Here is a 21,556-nt window from a genome sequence, read left to right as displayed (position 1 = left end):
ACGAGACATCAGCGAAGTGTGGAAAGTCTTGAAAAGTGATTGCACAAACATGGATTTACAGTCTCACTGCAATTACTCACTTTGGGGATGAAGAAAAAGAATCCAACACATTCCCTTCTTGCTAGGGTGCATCAAAATGGTTGGGCAGGTTTAGGTACTGAAGATGTGCATCCCTGACCGGTCTAAATTTGTGTTTAGAGGCCGTTGTATATTGATATATTTGTAACCAAACCTTTGGGTGCTCCTACAAGTTAAATGAAATACAAATAATATAATATAAACATTTCGGTAATGGCTTATATTTACTTGCTTATGTATTTTTACTGACATGTTTTAACACAGGGCGTTGTTTTAACCACAGAGTGGTTAGCCATTCTGCAGTTCAGTGTTCAGAGTCCCGAGTTCTATTCCAGCTTCCTGTGTGGAGGTTGCATGTTCTCCCCAAGCCTCTGTGGGTTCTCTCCAGTCACTCCAGCATCCTCCCACACCCCAAAAACATGCACGGCAGGTGTAGTGGACACACTAAATTATCCTTAGGTGTGATTGGGTGCGTGAATGGCTGCTTGTCACTCTATGCCCTGTGATTTGCTGGTAACCAGTCCAGGGTGTCCCCCGCCTACTGCCGGAATAGGCACCAGTAAGCCAGCGACCCTAGGGAGGATGGATGGACGTTTTAACACAAATTGGATGATCTATGAAGTACAAAATTTGTTTGAAAGGAACCTTAAAGTATTTGGAAAAATGATTAAATAGTGATTAATATTTGAATTGGTCTCTGACACAAGACTAGAATATATCATTTTGATCTGGATTATGGTCAGTGTTTTCTTTTTGCCAACATCATTACATTGCTTTAAGGGCATTTTTTTAAATCGTCTTAATTTATTTGGGGTCGTTTATATACACTTGACAAGAAGAATAGCTTATTTCTCCCGCCTCAATGAAGGTGCATGTTTAAGTTACCAAGCATGTTCCTTTCCTTAAAATGCTTTGATGACAGCCTCTCCAAGTATTACTGCTACTAATACTATAAATATGCTTTAATTTATTAATTTAAATGCTTTAATTCATCTTACTTGTAAATTCTTTGAAGTACATTGGTGATACCAGTCGCATTGCCAAGGCCTCTTAAATGTTGAGACACAGTCATTCAGCAGTGTCACATGGAAAATGACACCATCACTATGAAGCTTGGATGGCCGGTCTTGGCGGAGTGCCTCTCCACGCAAACTGCCGAGGGCTCGCAGTGCGCAGTCACAGCTATTCTTGTCAAGCCATTCTAGTTGGCAAATTGACTGAATGGAAAAGGGTGTTCTCTAAGGCTTTGGTGAGCACGTTGGGGTGAAAAATACTGATGTCACCGTATAGCACGCACTTCAGTCTTGTCGTCGTGCTGCCGACACACCTAGAATAATAATCACTAGGCCCTTCAAGTAAGACTGCAATTCGTTGCACGATGCTGGTCAAAGACAATTTAGTTGTCTTTTGGCATTGTTTGAGTTGAAACTTTAATCAACATCAAAACCTTATATATGCATTAACAACATTACCTTTTCATAATAACATAATTTTGTACCTACTATGACGTGCACAACCAATACTTTATTGGAGTTCAGATTTAAATCAGGACTACAACAACAAATCAAATACACAACATGTAAAGCATTAAAGCAGAGCACACAGCACACATGAAACGTGACCTCTTCATGAATTACAAGGACTGTATATGGCAGCTAAACAGTCTACGGCTACTTTGGCATAGCCGAGTACAAGAAGCTAATATAGAGGCCTTCATCTTTATTCATTGCTCATTCTTGTCAAATGTGGACCATATGCACATCAGTCAGTCGATTGAAATCAAAGTTTTCTAGTTTCAAAAACCAGTTCATACGGAACTTTGACTGAGTCTTCTCAAGCCAGTGGCATTGAAACTAAAGAAGAATATACAATTTACCAAAATCAAAGAAGTGCCAATCATAGCCGAAGCACAATTTCTTTTCAGATGTCCAAATGGGTTCTGGTTAGGCTAGTATCTCCGGCTGTCGTGACATTGGAAGTCTGGAACACTCACCATCCCAAGACTAAAGTAGTTGGACACAACATAAGAGGTTTCTGCTGAGGATAAGTGTCTGTTTAAATCAGGGTAGATTCATTCTTCTAATTTTCCTGACCACAGTTATTTTATCAGATAAAAAGGGCCTATTTTATCTGATTCAAAAGGGCATGGGAAAAAGCCCAACACACAAGAAGCATCACAACTTCCCCCGCGAAGTAGGCGACCTATCACTGTATAATTGAAAGGGGAAAAAAAATGCACATCTGTACAGGAACACTGATCCATTTTGGAGTTACAAGGATTCAGCGACATATTTGGTAAAACGGTGAACTGAAGCAAGATTGTATAATCACACATCCAGTTTCACCAAATATCAAACATTTATCATAGATTATATACAGATTCTGCACTTTGTGTGCAACTTTATGTTACTGTTTTGTTGGTCCTTTTTTTTGATGATGGTGCTCATACTTTTTGAATTGTACCTTGGGGATAAATAAGGTGTTTTGATTGCAAAATCATAGTGGTGCGTTGCGGTCCGTGCAGTGAGGCCCTGGGGCTAGCATCAGCCTCCCTCCTTGCATCTCTCCCCCATCTTTTGAGGGTTGTCACCTACAGCCCAGGCACCGCCTCGTCACCTACTGCTCTCAACTCTTGAGAAAGAAATGAAAAGAAAAACAGAACTGTGTTTTTCAAGAGCTCTCTTGTGCAACTCTAAGCCACGTATATTTACCCATCTGATATTATGCCGACATTTTCATTCCTAATGATGGATGATATTTCTGTGTCCCTCTGTGCAATCAGTGGTGTTCACCTGCCCTCACTAGTATCGCTGACGATGGGCCGCTCTACTTTGTGTGTGAGAATGTGTGTGCGTGTAGGTGTGTGTGTTTGTGTGTGGGGCATGCTGCTATGCCTTGAAACATTATTCCTATCCTTGTTTTCCTCTTGTTGATAAGTATTTGGGTCTTAGAGGAAATATGTTTCTTCCCTTTTTTTCGTCGCTTGCTGTTATGATTCACCCTCACAAAGCATTGGCCTGCATGATTCGTTTATATTCGCGTGGCGCTTTGCATAGACCAAATTTTCTTGAATTTGTGCATGCAAACTCTTCTAAGAGGATTCCCTACAGTTATGCTTAAACATAGTTTAATGGGTCTGATTTTTGTTTTGTTTGCCAGCCGCCATTTTAAGCTTTTGCACGTTTGTACACTGTTAGGAAGAATCCTGTGCAGTATTTAATGAACTGAGGTCCAAGGTCAACCGTGAATTGAACTTGTCGAACTTTGAGACATATTGTTTCAGCAGAATTTAGACCAAAACTCCAAATTGCAGCTCAATGGGAAATTTCAAACTTCAGAATACTATTGTAAAGTCTTCACTTTTCAAAGCGATTATCAAATGGCACAATTTGTATCTGTATCTTCACTAGCTAAATTGGCCTCGTACAACTAATTGCCAGCATCTGTTTATTTATAAAGGAAAACATATGCTCTTTTTTTTCCACAATTTCACCTGAATCTTATTAAACAGTAATGCCTGTCTTATAACACAAAGTATGGAGGATAACAGTTAGCTTGTGCTTCTAGAAGTTAGCTTTAAATTACTTGATTCTGTCTCAGCCAACCTTCAAGCAGCAAGACATGTAATATGGACATCGAAATTGGGAAATTTGAACTGAGATTTGAATTCGGTACTTTTGAAAGAATGCTCACATCTGCTTCTTTTTACAAAATATGTGAACACCCTCAAAATATACCCATGATGAAATATCTAAAGAAAATCGTCTGCAGTTCTCTTTGAGCATCTGACAGCCTAAGATAAAAATACCAACTAACCATTTCTCCTTTATGTTGCCACAAAAGGCTTGGAATGTGCGTTGCACCTATGAGACTGTAAGTACTATAAGTAGTGTTTGGGGATAGTTATAGTAACTATGAAAATAAACAGCAAGAAATTTATTTAAACAAACTTAAAGCTTTACTGCCTCAGTAAATCTGATCATTTACCTCAGGGAAACGAGTAATTTACTGTAAGATAACATCAATTCTGCAACAGGGTTTAAAATATTTTACTGCCGCATGACCACACTGAGATTCAGCTTGATGGCTTTAACTCTACAGACCATCATTTGAATGATTTATACATTAAATTCCCGCAATATAATGGAGTGTTTGCCCCCCTGTTACATCTCAAATTTGTAATTGTTAAGTTTGTATTGATTTTCCTGGTGAATATAATATAGTACAAAGGCAAGTCACATTTAACAGGGCACATCTTCAGTGTATTACAATGTAGAGCGGCACTTACCAGCAGCAATGAGTTCAAATGGGTGACATGCAGCGAGCTAGAATAAGAAGAGGCAAAGAAGGCCAGCAAATAAACTCAAGTGATAGTCGTTCGTACCTATGAAAGGACAGATGATATATGCTTGTGAGTAGTGTATTCTATGTTGAGAGTGGATTTGTAGCTGCTCTGTAAGTAGCAGTTGTTTGACGGTTTACAGATACTGTAAAATGTATCTTTGCCTGTCTGTTTTGCATTGAATGTTAGCATGAGAAAATGGGCTTTAGTTCAATGAAATTGAATGACTGGGTTAAAATGTGTGCGTTCAAATATGCAATGTTTAGTTAACTTTTGTTTCAAGTGTTAGTTTTATGACGAACCTCCAACTGTGTGTGACAAATGAAGCTTGAAGAACGTACACTACTGGCTTCTTATCTGAGAACTGAGCAAATAAGGGTGAGAACAAACACAAAGAATACATCAAAAAATTGTGTTTCAACAAGCTAGCATTTGTTTAAAGAATATGAGTGCGATACAGCTGTGTGTTTTTATATAGTTTGTTCATCGATATGGAACGTATGCTCCACAATAAACAGTGGTTCAATGTAGACTAATTTGATGTATCATTAGGTTCATTGATTAGCAAAAATAAAAAATAAAAATAATAGTCAATGTAAGTTTTTCTTTGCATGGAACAGTGAGATAGCCTCATCGGTTCTTTATAAGGTGCAATATTCAGGGTGCCTTTGCCAGTGAAGTTTTATTTTTCTCATGCAGTTTCATTTCATTTTAGCCAATTTCAACTATGCAGTTGCTCAGTCATTCTTTTTGTGAAGTTACCTACATTCTTCAAAGTAGTCTGTGCATGTGAATGTCGAACATGACTCACTGAGGTATATACAGGAGATTGGTATGCACAAAGTACATTTATAAGGAACTGCAAGATCTCCACTTACATATATAAAGTCCGCTGCTGTGAAGTGGGGCAGTATGGCTGTGGGGAAATTATGGGAATATCCTAACTGTGAGACTGCGGGTTCAATCCACCATCATTGTGACCGTGTCGTTGAGCAAGTGAGTAGTCAGTAGAAATGTCCCGATCCAGTGATCAGAAATAAGGCCCAATCATATTTTTTTCAGGTGATGGACATCTGGAGGAATTGATTAGATTTTTGCTTATTTATTCATTAATAAAAATATTAGTATTGGCAGTAGAAGTGATTGTGATATTTTGCACATCTTCCTCATATGTATACAGTCTTTTCACTCAATCGATTCCATTATATGCTCAGAATGTAAATCTATTCATTAATTAGTGGTTCACAAATACTGCCCTTATTGCTCTATTACTCTTGTTTTTGTTTTATTGCTTACCTTATTATTTGCTTGATTATGGAATATAGTCTGCTCAGGGAAGTGAAAAGAAAAAGAATTTCATTGTGTGGTATGACTATGCATAAGACAATAAAAGTTTTGAATCTTATTTAAGGACCACATAGCAATTCCCAAAAAAATCCAAAGATACACAAAATAAAATGATAAAAAGTAATTACATGTTTTATGCTGTTGGGACACAGCTGGAAACACCGGAAGTAAACACAACCAGTGAGGGAACGCTTTGGTTAATACATGAATGTGGCGAGGGAGGTAACTTAAAACTAGTGATATTGTCTGCAATATTTTGCATGGAAATTGAAGACAGTTAAATGACGACTTGCAACGTGTACAAAATGAGCATTTCACTCGGAAGAAAGCATAGAGCTAATTAAATATAACTATATACTATGTATAACTACTATAAATAATTAAATATGCCAAATGAAAAACAAACACCCAGTGCTTTACTCCAAGGTAAAGACACTCAATGCTGTAGCACCCAATGCTGAAACAGACTTTGCAGAAGAAGAACAAATGTCTTAAGGACAGCAAAAAAAAAAAAAAATCATATCTAATGTAGCTTTTGGCACTTTTTTGGAACAACTAGAGAGACCATATAAGTTAGCCTCGTCATTATTTCTGTGTTACGGCTCTACCGGGCCTTCACAAGGAGGTATGTGACCACCTGCTCATTGTTGGTGTTATCAACGGACATTTGGACATCATCTTGGTCTCCGATGTCAATTCTCAGCCTAAAAGCGCAGTGGGTTGATGCTAGTTTTAATTTGCAGTATGTAACTTTCCATGCCCAGCACTTTTGTAGATTACATAGCACATCATGTGAGAGAGGCAATAGAAATGATTATCACTTGAGGTGTTCAGATTTTTTTATTTTGTTAATTCAATAAGTGCAATTTTTACTATTTTATTTTTAATATGTTAGTGTATGTAAGACAGGATAAATGATTTTTTTTTTAATTTGCAACATTATTTTAGTACGGTATTAATAAATGTCAACATTTCAAGTGGTACATATTAAAACAAAATTGTACACAAAAGCAGCATTGATTACTCACCGGCTACTAATATTCTCTTGTCTTTTCTGAAGTCCTGATAGGTTACATATACAGTTAAATTGGCGGAGGCGGCACGACGGAACTCTGGTTAGCACAACTGCCTCACAGCGCAGAGGTCTTGAGTTTACTTATGGTCTCGGCCTTCCCCTGTATGGACTTTGCATGTTCTCCCCGGGCCCTTTTCTCTGGGTACTCGAGTTTCCTACCACATTACCTAAAACATGCATGTTAGTCATTGGCCTTCCTTATGTTGCCCTTCGGTGGTTTCGTGCCTGTGAATGATTGCTCATCTCTTTGTGTCCTGCGATTGGCTGGCAACCAGCTCAGGTTGTACCCCCCTACTGCCCGAAGACAGCTGGGATAGGATCCAGCGTGACTGCGACCTTAGTGAGGATAAGAAAATCGGCTAAGAAAATGGATGGATGACTTATATGCAGAAGAGTATTTCCTCTGCAGATTGCGCGGAGCAAGAGTCCCTACCGGAATAATGTGTTCCTTTTACCTGGGTACCACTGAGAGCATAATCCCTGGCTACTTACAGTCTGCTCCACTTGCTGAAAGACTCTGCAATGCACAGCGAATACAAAGGGGCTCGTCGTCAGTACTCTTCTACCCTGCCTGACATTTTGAACACCCACAACTCCATCAGCATTCCTCGTGAGACATACCAGCAACCCACCCCTCTACCACGAGGCCTTCTTTAAGAGAGAAGGTACAAAAGCCTCTGAGCCCACTCCACAAGACTCAAACAGATTCAAACATCAAGCAGTTAGGATGTTTAAGTCTGTCCACTACCTTCCCCTTATAACCCTTGTCCCTGGGCTATAAGGCACAAAAACATTACCTCTGCAGTTTTTGCACTCTCATTACATTCACACCCACTATCTTTGATCACAATCTGCTGCTGATTGTTTTTCCCCAAAATTTGCACTTAGTCACTATGTGCACAATAGAATACATCCTGATGGTAATTGATTTGATTGACTGGCTTTGTGCAATATGAGATCGCAAAATGTTATCTTGCACTGCACACCGTAATGCAAAGGGATTCCATTTAAGTCGGTGTTTGTGGCCTATGCCCACACTTTGATTGCTCTCTTGACCATTTTATTTTAAATGGTGGGTTTACAAAAATATCCCTTTTTTTTCCGTCCCCAATTTTGCCACTTCGTTTTCAATGACCATCAATTATGAACGGATCGTTTTAAGTCAGTGTTTGTGGCCTGCGCCCACACTTTGATTGCTCACTTGACCATTTTTTTTTTAAATGGTGGCGTTCCAAAAATATCCCAATTTTTCTTCTTTCCCCAATGTTGTCACTTCATTTCAATGACCTTCAATTGTGAACGGATCATTTTTGTTTTTTGCTGGCCGATGCATCCAAAACGGAAATGCAAAGAAATAATGAATTATTAAACATTAATCACTTGGATTAGAAGGCCTGAAACCTGTTTTTTTTTTTTTTTGGGAAGTATCCAGGATTCAAAGGGATTTTAGGAGCAAGTGAGGTTATAAGAATCTAAAAGTGCAAGATGTTCATTTGAAGTGATATCAAATTAGGGATATTTTCAAATGTCAAATTCGTCAGGGATTATGATAACTGGTCTAGTCTATAACCGTAACAGTTGACAGCACAGTCATCTGGAATCTGCCTGCTTCTGTTTCACAGAGCAAAAGCTTTGACTCATCAGCCTGTGGGTAAATAATAATTATTCTTAAATCTACACAAAACCCTGTAAAATGCTTCACAAATTGCCATAAAGAAAGCTGTGTATTTGTTTAAAAATGACTGAACGTCTTTCGGGGGAAAATCTTCTCTCTTTTTTTCCTCATTTCTGCAAGCAGCTCAATAAGGTGGTTAGGATGTCGTTTCTTTATTGATCCCTGCGGAGGAATTCTCTTTACACGTGCTCTCTCAAGGGAGGTCACAGAGGGTCATCTTCACTCCCAGCGATCACGGCCAAGTATCAGCGGGGAATCACAGCGTTGCTCAAGGGCAGAGCAAGAAGTTCATACATACCAGTAGTACGTTACTGGAAATATCATACTAATTACAGCGTGTTTGAAAAATCTCGATCCAAATTAAAACCCAGCCATAGTCATTTTTTCAGTGAACCTGAGCCTCTCCGACCCTGCGTTCTTCAGTTTAATCATGCCGAGGACAAAGAAGTTCTATTCAACGGAAATGTATCCCTGCCATCTTATCACAAGGTGTTCTGGTGACACTTGTGCTAATTAGCGACTCAAAGTTACAAAGGTAGATATCGAACAATGTTCCGCGCTTTCAGCCGAGGCTCACAATACGAGGACACCAAACAGTCCTTTCCAGAAGCCGGCGAGTCCATCCCACTGCAACAATTTATCGCTGGGAAAATTAAATTCTCTCCAACCAGATTACTGTAATTATCCAACTCACAATGAAGGAGGAGCAGAGGATTAGGGTCTGTTTAAAAATAACCGCCATCAAATATATTTGGACTCAATAACGGAGGGTGCGGGCATTTTCTCACTACGGGGGTTTGATTTTTCTCCCCCCACCTCAACAGTGCACTCTATTCTTTTCTCTCCGTTAAGCTGCTTTGATCATCCGGCGGAGGATGCGCGGCGCTTGGTGGTGGTAGAGCATCTTAAAGTCAAAGCGGGGGAAATGCAATTGTTCAAGTGGCAGTAAACTATTTTGCAAAAGATGGATGTAAGCTGCATACACAGTGTCTGAAAAAGGCTGGGAGCTACCCAGGGGCTCACAAATCATCACCACGAGCCAAATTATTGTTCTGCCTCCACAAGGTCATTTGCTACACCTGCATTTTTGTTCTTGTTATTGGACTACTTTTGCCCTACGAACATTACATGCATTCTTAACTTTTGTACTATCGCACTCGTGGCGATAACAATGGAGGCAGGGAGGTTATGCCGTTTGTTTTATAGCTAAAGTATTTTCTTATCTGCGACGGCAGATGCCGCGCAGACTTGTTGGTCGTTAGTTTTGTTGCTGCCGATGTATGATTGATTACGTGTAGCCAGCATTGACAACCTACGGTAAGCAGTCCATCATGTTTTCGCTTTCATTATTCCTTCATGGTGAGAAGTCTCAGCTGGCATGCTAATAAGCTGTTAAAGCCTGGTGGTGCGCCAAAATGTGCATCCCTCTCAGTCTGTCCTGAATGTGTCATTGCAATGGATTTTAGTTTTCTATTTTAGACAGAATGTCATGTAATGATAGACACTAATTAAACAGTGTCTTTTCATGCAGAAAGTATTTACGGATTTGGGTCGAGCTGTTCATCGTAAACAAACCTTATCATGCAAGGCCTTTTTGTACCATGCTGTACCTCAATGTGGAGAGCTTTTTCTCCAAATTCTTAACACGCACGCAAAATCCCAGAATTTTCACGTTTTCAAGAGCCGCAAATATTTTCACGGCTTTGTTAGTGTTACATTCATGCAGTGTTGCTGTCTCCAATTAACATGAATGAATATAACAAATCCGTGTCTCGTTTAAAATTGGAAAATGAAAGATTTTACGTTATGTGGCTATTTAACAAGTCATCCTATTTTTTAAGTTTCACCTTTACCTGCAACATGTTATTCAATTTGACCCTAATTGGCCTCTGCTGCTTTTAGCGTCATGTAAAAAAGAAATAAATAACAGTAGAAGAAGAACATCTTATTGTCAAGGCCGTGTAAGCTAGAGGGAAAGATATAAGAGTTGTATTTTGTTTCCCGACTTGTGTTAATTAAACACATAATAGAAGGTCAGTTTAAGTCTCGTTTTCCTTCGTTCACGTTCCAATTATAAACGAGAAACGAAATACGGCTTGTTAACATTCAATTAAGTGAGCAATACTGCCTCCTCATGGATGGAGGAGGAAAGCGCCTTTAGACAAATAAATATCTAAAGACCTGTGTGTACGAGAATATCTTGCAACAATGTGATATTTATCTCTTATATAAATGTGAATGCCCGCCTACCCACAGCCCCGCTTTGACAACTCACAAAACTCGCAGAATTTAATATTCACAAACGGTAAGTCTTGATAGATGCATACACAACATTAACAAACACATCCGACAGTCACATATATATGTGTGAATCTAAAAAAAAACTTTGAAAATCGCAACTATGTTTGTTAATCTGAAAAAGGCTTGAAAATCACATATTTCTTTTGTTTTAATAGTTTTGAAACAAAGCTCTCACCATACAATTGTGCGACACAATTTCAGCGAGCAACAAAAAGTAGCAATGTTACATACTCTGGATCACTTAATTGACTTGATGTTACTGGGAGAACCAGGACAATCCTCTTCACACTGCCATATTGAATGAAAGGAGTTGGTTCCTTGTGTAAACTTTCTATCTGCTTTTTTACCGACTCACTATTGACACTTTTCAATCTTAAAGATCCGCTTCAGTGAAGGTCCTTGCTGTAGGCACTCCAATATTATATAAAGACGCTATACAAAAATCTTGTGTCTTAATGCTCTTTTTATTATATAGGTAGTTGCTTGTTAATGTAAAAGTAGTGAGCAAAAAATAAATTCCCTGTGTTTTTCAATATTTGGCCAATAAAGATCATTCTGATGACACTGACAGCAGTGTTATCGGGACACCGCTTACTTTGAATTAGGGGCTAATGAATTCTGATACTGTTGTGATGCAGTTCCAACCACAGTAAACATCACACAACATTAACTGTTCACACCGTTAAACTTAATCCCAGGCTAACACTTCTATGGGTTATCTTTTCATGTCTGACACTATTTCCGTTTAATTGAATTCCAGTTAGCCTGAGGCAGAACTCTCTCGTGGCTGGCACGCTGATATTGTTGTGAAGTTTATTGAGAGCTTCGGCCACCTTGTATGCACAAGTGCGAGCCTGCCCGGGCGGGTCGGCAGTCAGTGCTAACACATATCGACAGACAAACACATTCACACCTACAGGCACTTTAAAGTCTCCACTTTACTTGTCATGACTGTCTTTGGAAACCAGAGAAAAAGTGGAACAGCTGTGAAGGGAAAAAAAAAAAAGATTGAGATAAGGAAAGGACACAAACTCCGTGGAGAATTTCTCTGCTTGCTTTGTTTAAACCCACCGAAGCCTTCTAGTTGTATCGCTATAACATGTATGTTCCTATATTTGTACAAGGGTGACAATTCTTATCTCTTTTAATGGAATTTGAAGGTATGCACACAGAGTCACTTCCTTTGTGACTTATGTCTACAGCTCCTAAGCACCTTAATCCCTGAGTTTTTTCCCCACTCACTTTCCTCGAAGCACCATTCTGCTTCTCCCTCACTCCCTTGGGAACCACTATCTGTCCTTTCCTATCCTGGAGTCTTGCTCTGTCTCTGTCTAATCCTCTACTCTCATCACTAAATAATTCCTCACTGAGAAAAATCTAATCAAATCTGAGTGAGAAAAGCAAAGATGGGACGAATTGCCTGTGTGTATGTATGTGTGTATCAGGCTTGGGGCGGAGCGGTTGATGGGGGGGGGGCAGCGTCAAAAACGCGACATTGGTAGTGTGTGAAGGGGTTGCAGAGTGGGAGAAGAGCAAGTGAATTTGCAGTCAGAGCACTTAGTGTGAGGAATCCATTCATTATTCATTAGCTAATTCACCATGTATAGTAATTAAAATCAGGGCTTTCTCTAAAATGGGAAGAGCTATTATACACAAGTTTTCCAGGTACAATATTTAAGAGGGCTTTTTGATTTTGTGAATCATGTTTGTGCATTTTAAGGCTGCGCCTCGCTTTTAGTGCTGTAGCTACAAGAGCTAACATTTTATTTAATGCAAATGTACCCCGTCACGTATGAAGAAGACATAAAAGACTGTCTACTCATTACTCCGCATAATCGAAGTAATCGTAAATAATGGCACACAATATATCAGATGCATGTATACAATATTGTACTTTGTAATAACAAATGAAAGTTTAAGAACCTAAGATATTGCTGTTTCATGTTTCTTGACCAAATTTAAATAAGAATAATATACTGATCATATACAATAAAAAATGCTGATAACATACATTTGTTGCATGTGTGATGTGCACACTTAAGTGCACTAAAAGTTTAGATGCACGTCTCTCATTCAAAGTGCTTTTTTTTTTAATTACTCAATATAACATGTTTGCTATTCTAGGTTCTTCAAAATAGCCACCCTTTGCTCGGATTACTGCTTTGCAGAAGTAGTTACCTTAAATGGTTTTCACTTCACACGTGTGCCTTATCGCTTTTGCAGAAGTCAGGTTAATACACAGCCGACAGCCCTGTTGGACAGCTGTCAAAATTCCTATAATGGACAACCGTAGAAATTCACTTTATGACAAGAAGCAATCAGCTAACTAACAAAAAACAAGTGGCCATCATTATTTAGGAATTTGAAAGGGTGTGACTTTTACTCTACATCACCTAACCAATTTCCAGATAGCTGACTCCATTTTGTCAACTAAAAACATTTCTTGTCTTTGTATGTGCTTCACGCCTTCACTATGTTCACTGCTGATGCAGTGTTACGCTTTGTTGTATGCGCACTCAATTGCACTCAGATCTCTATTTTTGTTTGTCTTTTTTTTAACTATACAGCCCAGGCAAGAAATCAGCAGGATTTCTTCCAATATTCCAGTTTCTCCCACATTCAAAAAAAGACTCTTCATAGGTTAATTGCATATTCTACAATGTCTTGAGGTTTGCCTGGCTGCCAACCAATACCCAAAGTCAGCTGGGATTGGTTTAAGATTAGCTGTGACCCTGGTGAAGATAAACAGTACAGGAAAGGGGTTGATAATATTATAAATACGGTAGTCAGAATGAATAATAAACAATAAATAGCTCTGTTTTGTACCAGAGGCATTGCAGAGTTTTTTTGAAACCATTAATCTCATCAAGAAGTAATAATCACCAAAAACCAACAAGACCATACAGTAAGTATGACGCCACACAGCCTGATTGCCGCTAATCTACATCCGCCCCTGTTTCAAACACACAGGGCAAAAACTGAAGATTAATTGGCTTTTACCAAATGACTATTTTTACCGAATGAACCGTGACTGTCGACCAAACCAGCTCACCTAAAACACGAAGATAGATCCCAAATGCCGGTTCCATGGATCGCTCCCAGGCACTTTGATATCAGGTACCTAGAGGACCGTAAAACAGACCATGGCAGTAAAAACTTTGGAGACCGCTAAAACAGTGAAAGAGAGGATTATTGAATGAATCAAATCCAACTCGAATAGCTTGCAATTCAAAATCCACAGGTGCACTGGGCTTAAACTGTTAAGATTGTTATTCACCTTATAAAGGGTAAACATTTGTAATTGATTGAATTTCAGCAAAGTCCTACATAACTAAAATAAGATGAAAAGACAAAAAAGCTTTTGGAAAATATTTTCTACTAAATAAAGTACAACCTGCCTAAATAATTTGAGTTATATAATCTTTGATTCATCAGAATATAATTCTGTACATTTTAATGAAACAGGGTGGCCCTTATGGTTTGGGACAAACCAGTGACATTTAGAAAGATTCTTGCTTTGGTTTAATTTAAACAATCCATTAGTTTTGGCTGAAGAGGCTCTGCATGTATCTGTATACCAATGCTCTGTTTCTCATTCAATCAGGTTCAACCTGGACAGCACCAGCACAGATTGGCGGATTCAGCTGTAATTATGATGTTTCCAGTGGCTTCAACAAGATTAACGGGAGAAGTAGGTTTTCAACATATTTTCTACATAGAAGTGTTTTTTTCTTTTTAATGTGTATTTGTCAGACCTGATTTGCTGCTAACTTTCAATTACACGCCTTTGAGGCAACACCATACATACGAATTGAGGACACAATTTTTCCGTCAGGCAATGTCTTCATGTTACATCATCGTAATTTTTCTGACACGTATTATATGTTTTAACCTTCTTTCCATCCATGTTCATAATGATTTTCTCTATTCAGGGTCACAAGGATGTGGAGCCTGTCCCAACTTACCAGGTGACTACCGTGGACTGGGTGCCTGTCAATCACAGATCATTTACAGAGAGGCAGACAACCCTTCAAGCTCACATTCACACTGTCACTGGGTGGTGACTGAGTCATGATGCCTCATGCATGGAAGTCAGGCAACCAGTATTAACACTGTATTAATGTCACGTTCGTATTTTTCTGCTGAATCAAATACATCAGAAAATGCTATTGAATATCAGCTGTGTGATTGAAAATTCATCCCACACAATACCAATTGACTTCCGAACATACTGTACAAAATCATTTGGCGGTATGAAATCTAACTGTTAAGCAGCCACACTATAGCTTGGGGCTTCATAATAAAAATAAAAATACTATTACTGCTACTGCTACTACTACTACTGCTACTACTACGACTACTACCACATTCACAAAAACATGCATGTTAGATCAATTGGACCCTTCAAATTGTCCCTAGGTGCATTTGTGAGTGTGAATGGTTGTCCATGTGTGCTCTTTGATTGGCTGCCAACCAATTCAGGGTTTAAGCCACCTACTGCCGGAAGACTGCAGGGGTAGGCTTCAGCAAGCCTTCCGCCCTCGTGAGGATAAACCGACAGTCCTCAAAACCCAGAGGCCAGTACCACATCATGTTCTTGCAAGTTGCCGTCCCTTCTAACACTGAGATATGCCACAGTGCAAGTATCTTTTGTTACTAATCACCCATTTGAAATAAATTGGAGAATATTTAACAAATAGTTATAGAGTGGCTTCTATTCAGAAGTAGTTATCCATCCATTTGTTGTTCGGACTGTATTTGATCAGATAGAGGGAACATATTTATTTGAGTTCACAATAATGGGTTGCCATCACTCTGATGTGGCCTACCACATCATTGCGTTTGACAAATCTGGCCTCTAATCCATTAATTGACACAGTCGAAGTCGGTTTCCCAACGTATACATAAACATACATATTTTTATTACATGTTGTCAGGTGAATTCACCTGAAGCTTAGCACTTTTGAATCTACATTTATTGTGAGTAGGCAAAATGAGGAGCTAGGAGTTGTCATCTGCTTCACAAACAAGAAGTTTCAGTTTTGAGGCCCCTCCTTTGCTGAGTCTTAACTTTCTCACCCTGCTTGTACATATTTTTCTCTGCCTACTTTGGCTTCCTCCCACATTCCAAAAAACGTGCTTCTTATGTAAATTGAAGGTCTTTCATGGTCGAATCACCTAACGCATCGTTCCAAAGTTGACTGTGTCAAGAATTTGCGCTCACATTTGTTTTGTTTCTTAACTGGAACACAAACATCTCTTAATTAGCTAACCTTTTGTTCTGTCAATCACGTGCACATACCAGCTAATTTGAATCATTCAGATAATAACGGCATGAAACAAGAAATGCTTCAATGCAAGGCCTTTTTAAAGAAACAATTCAAAGTAGCTGGCGGACGATTGTTTCTACAGTGCCACTAAATAATGAATACAAGCTACGCTCGATGAAGCACAATACGCTGCATTGAATATTGGTAGATATATTACAGTATTACTTCGCTCAAGCCATCCAGTTTTACAGCCTCCTTTTTCCATACCTCCGGCAAGTATGTAGGACGGAGCTTTTGCCAGGTGTGAACAAATGATTTTATCTCACGGTTCTCTTGTAAGAAAGAATTGTTTCCCAAATTAGCATTTCCAGGCTTGTGGCGTGATGCTAAATGGATGAAAGTGACTGACAGATGACTGAAAGGACGATAAAGGGGAAGCGACAGATGTTGGCTGAAGTCTCTCTATCCGTCTCTCTTTCTCGCTCTCTCCCCCCTGCTGTAAAACTGGATGCTCATCCCCTGAATACGGATGGCATTACACAAGCAATCCTCTAAACGGCTGCGACACACTAACATGCTGGTGTCTGCAATGGCCCGCATCAATCTCCAGTGCCTTGCAAATGCCAAACACCTTTTGTTAATTGCACAGCCAAGAGCCCAAGGATAAGGCTAGGGTGCCGAAGATGTTTCATATTCAATTTCACTGGTTCACACTTCTCTTTCTTGCATTTGTTTCCCTATTTGATGCCAATGAGATGAGGGCACAAGCAGTAATTTGTGTAGAAAATTGGAGTGTGTCTTTGAAGCTTCTTAAGGATGCCCACAGTGAGGACTTTGCGTGATGGAAATTACTACTTGAGCAAATTGTCAACTTATTTTGATGCGGCATCTACGTGGACCGCTACTTAGTGTAAGTCGGAACAATTGACTAAAAGCGTTATATTAATAGTTAGATGAAGTTGACCTCATACTTTCTCCAAATCAAATTAAAATTGACTTTCTTTTTTGGGGGGGAGGGAGTGGGCTTTAAAAGGGACTGAGGTAAGACAAAGATGATGCTCATTCAGGAAATTCAGACCTGAAGCTTTAGTTCCTTCCATTTGCTACTATGCATAAAACATCCACCCCTCCATTTTCTATAGCCGCTTATCCTCACATCGACCACAGGCTTGCTGGTACCCGTCCCAGCTGACTTCGGCCAGTAGGCAGGGGACACCCTGACCTGGTTGCCAGCCAATTCCAGGGCATGTATGAAACATATTGTCATTAACATACCAAGCCTCATCTGTTATCTAAAGAGTAGTGACAGAACAATTACCCTCGGTGTGAGTTATGAAACAACCGTGAACCAACTGAACCGATGCAAAGAGCCAATATGACAGGAGAGAAAATGCTACAGAATGCTGATTCATAGATTTTAGCAGAGGCTGTCCATACAATAGCTGCAAATTGCATACATTGCATATCAACTTAGGTGTTCAGTTGGCATTGGATAGAAAGTTGAAAGGGATACAACTTGCATCAGTCAGCAAAATGTACGTCTATATATTAAGCAATGTCCAAGCTCTCAATAAGGTTTCTGATTGTCACTTCTATTTAGATGCACTGAAATTGTTACTTTCAATAAGATGCTGCCAGGTACACTGCTCTTTCTTATTACCTTGAACAGGAAGAGGTCATATTTGGCGTGAGAAATAACTGAATGAAGACCAATGGAGTAGTACCATCTTAGTGGCACTGCAGACTGTCATATCAGTATAAAATAAAGTCCTGCATACTGTACAGTACTGTATATATGAACAAGGGGCATGTGTTTTTTTCAGCATGAAATTAATCATACTGTAGGCTTTTTAGTGTCTTAGGTCATTCACTAGGTTATTTAGAACAAATCAGGGACAAACAGCTCCCTTTGGAGCATCGCTATCGCTAATTCAAAAATGACATATCTCCTGACGGGTTATATTTCATCAATTTTAGTGGTCGAGGTCAATACAGCTACAGCTTTAAAACAGCAACAGTAGCTCAGATTACAAACAATTGGTCGTTGAGCCGATGGGGGTCAGGTCAAGCCTGACTGTGGACCGAAAACGGGGACTGGTCACTGGAGAGCATCCAGTTAACTTCTTGAGCACGGCCGTGGTCATATCAAACAAGAAATGAAGCACTTCTCGGCGTGCGAGTCAGTTTTCTGCCCTCCGTGGTTATAAGTTACATGTTCGATATACAATAATTGACTGTTGACATTTGACTGCCCCCCAAGGGACTCAAGATGGGTTGTAATTATTGTTATGTAAACTTGTGAAAAGCACGAGACTGACTGCCAGCCGGCGACATTCAAAAAATATTTCAGACCTTCAGGTAAGGAGTTAATTACAAAATGAATCTACATCAACGATGACTTTGTCGGATGCAAATTAAATCAACATGCCTTTCATTGTGCATTTAATTACCAAGTTATTGCTGTAGGTTGAACATGTATCTGAGATAATGACACATTAAGTTGTCGTCTGAAATACTAGTTGTACATTTAAATTTTACAGTCAAACCTTGATGAAGTGTGATCTTAAATTCATATGCAAAGGACTGAACGTTTTTGGCCAGTAAAATTATAGTGTGTAATTTCTATATATATATATATATATATATATATATATATATATATATATATATATATATAATATGTAGCAAAACAAATGGACACGCAGAGATTCATCAATGTATTCTTACTGAACTGCTAAAAGTAGTTAAAGTTACAACAAATTACAACTGAGATGAATTTCTCTGAGGGTGATGGTGTATATTTATTTTTATCATGAGTTAAGAAAAAATACTCTACTCCAATACAGGTGTGCCAATGCGAGTAGAGCTTTGTTACCATGACGACCATTTTGAAACTACGGCTAGTGGCTACTTCTTTGCAAGCCCCGAGGCTCAAGAGGAAAAAAAGCAAGTGACAAGCGTATCCATGAGGTTTGTGAAAGCATTGCTTGCATTTGTGGTCAGCGGCATTTCTGCGTTATACTTGTGAATTTGTGAACAGAACCTTGTACATGTGACCATTGATACTACTTTCGAAATGGAAAATCTAAAACACATAACATGATTCCAAAAATGACTACTTTAAATCCTATATAAACCTCTTATATATTAAAAAGAAGAAAAAATGTCCATCATTTAAACCAATGAGAAGTGATCATTTCACACGTTCTGTGGAAACCTGAAATTGTGAATGAAAATATAGAAAGTGATTTATTGTTCTTGGATGCATCGTACTTCACACTGAGGAATCAGAAAAATGTATACTGTTGTCAACAATAACCTCGAATGCACCCTCTTGGCACTCCAGGCAGTGCCAGACATTTTTGTTTTTCTGCTGCTAAAGCCAAAGACAAGCTGGGCCACTTTTACTCACTGAAGATAGCTTTGTCAGAAAACATATTCCTTTACATCTGAACAAGTTGAGTTATGTATGTTTTTCTTCTCCGGTCAACCAGTAACTGTACTTGGCTTTAGTCAAGTTGGAGATGCACTTTAGTTCATGATAAGGTGTACACTATATCAAATTGGCATAATGGCAAAATGGCATTTTGTGTTGCTTTCATATTTGTGGGTAATGATTAATTGAAATGGCAATTCCACTTTCTGTGTTTTTCCTTTGTTTATAGATAATATAGAATACTGTTTTGTAAGTACACAGTTTGGGTATGTCTCACCTTCTTCCAGCTTTTTGCATTAACATTTTCAGACTTAAAGGTGCACCGGCTTATAAGGCACAGTTTCATCAAGTTGTAAGACAAAGCAGGTGTTAAGACACAAAACAAAAGCGCACAGCAATGTTGACATCCATACAAAAGGCATATCCAATTATAAGGTTATTTCAAGTATGCCTTATAGTTCAAAAAGTGTGTTACAATAATTAAATATTATACCTACTTTCCAGTCTCTGTTTTTGCTGCCTCATGCTTATCTGAGTTACAGACACACTGCTAAACATCCACCCAGCTTTTGCAAAGTTTCACACTTGATAAATAGGAAGCGACTCAAGAGAAACAGCTAATTGTATACAAGTCGAAAAAAAAACACTTATTTTTCCAAAATGTGACTCACCTAAAAAAAATAAGTGTGGTTTTATTTTCTTTTTAATATACAGTGCATTTTATTCACCACTGACACATACCCTTACCAAAGATGTCAAAGTAACAGACCAGCCGCCGAGAAAATATGCAATTCTGATGTTCAAGACTGGGTTCAGAAGTCACAGACCACTCTCCAATAATTTAATATCTTTTAAACAAATATTTTAGCTTTTCTTCAATTTCATTATTCAGAAAGAAAGACTGATTCAAAAATGGCCATCATTCAATTATGAATGACCTTCTTGACAAATCACTGGTATCTAGCTAATGCTTATTGATTCGCTTGAGCAAGGCAAAACTGCAGCCAGGCAAGCATTTTGGAATAGATTAACTGTGGAAAGCAGACCACTGCAGTACAACAATTAAAACTATAATGGCTACAGTGACACTGACTCAGTGTCTGCATCAATTTAACATTCATGTCATTTTCAGGTTTACTTTTAAGCTTTTTCATGATACTTTTCCAGTATTCAATGTTACTCGCTTTTTTTTTTCAAAGGAGACGTTCATTGAGTCCACATTCAGAGAAATATACATCAAGTTTGTCATATTTTGGTCGAGAGGAACTGTGATCTATTCGATTAGATTAGACTCACGGGTATAAAACACTTTTATCACCTAATGGGCAAAATGGACTATAAATCCACACCATTACAGTGATTGACCAACTGCACCGCAGTCTCAAAGTACCGTGAACGCGGCTTTGCTGAATATGAATGAGGTGCATATTAATTCGATTGTTGATTGATTGTGAAGTTAATTTGCATGTCCTATCGTTATTCATTTGAAATTGTGTATATTTTGCTATTTCCGTTGAGCTCAAATTCATATTACCATTGGCAAAGCAGACACATGTAGACTGTAGGTGGCTCATGGGACCTGCTTGCAGCGCTCAAACAAGATATATGAGTTTAAGTACTCAAAAGGTGACCCCACTCCTCGCCTCAATTTGAACTTTTAAATATGTTATCTGCGCAGATCTAAAGGGTACTTTAAAAACAGCTTAGCTTGATTGGACACACTTTAGTTTCCTCCCCCATCTCCACACAGCTTTTAAGAATGAATGAACAAACACTTCTCTGGGAAATCCAGCGAGCTTTGCAACACGACATGTACATTACAACAAACAAGTGAAAAGGAGAGTGTTTCCTGTTCTGCAGATCCGCAAAAATGGGCCAGAATTTGACAAGGCTTCTTAGAAAACATGACACGCCAAACTGTTTGTCCTCCTGGACAAGGACAAGGAATCTACTAAAGACATTTTATCCATTTTTAGCTAAAACGACCTTGTAGACTCTGCCCAAGCAAATCTCCCTACTAACAACAACGGCA

General features: G+C 38.8%; 1 protein-coding gene across 2 annotated transcripts in view; it reads right to left on the bottom strand.

Moving 5' to 3' along the window:
• lrrc4cb (leucine rich repeat containing 4C, genome duplicate b) overlaps positions 1-21,556 on the bottom strand; it is a 50,808-nt gene that overhangs the window by 10,914 nt on the left and 18,338 nt on the right. The window contains exon 2 of one of the 2 annotated variants that reach the window (XM_088413907.1): positions 13,871-13,939. The exons of the other annotated variant lie outside the window; for it this stretch is intronic. The gene's annotated coding sequence lies outside the window, so the exon portion shown is untranslated. The remainder of the gene's footprint in view (positions 1-13,870; positions 13,940-21,556) is intronic. 2 annotated transcript variants of the gene reach the window in all.

This window comes from Hippichthys cyanospilos, chromosome 4 (assembly GCF_059441005.1).
Source record: "Hippichthys cyanospilos isolate Australia breed blue-spotted pipefish chromosome 4, RoL_Hcya_1.0, whole genome shotgun sequence".
NCBI lineage: Eukaryota > Metazoa > Chordata > Actinopteri > Syngnathiformes > Syngnathidae > Hippichthys > Hippichthys cyanospilos.
The sequence above is the reverse complement of the archived record's forward strand: the minus strand, read 5'-3'. Positions and strand labels throughout refer to the sequence as shown.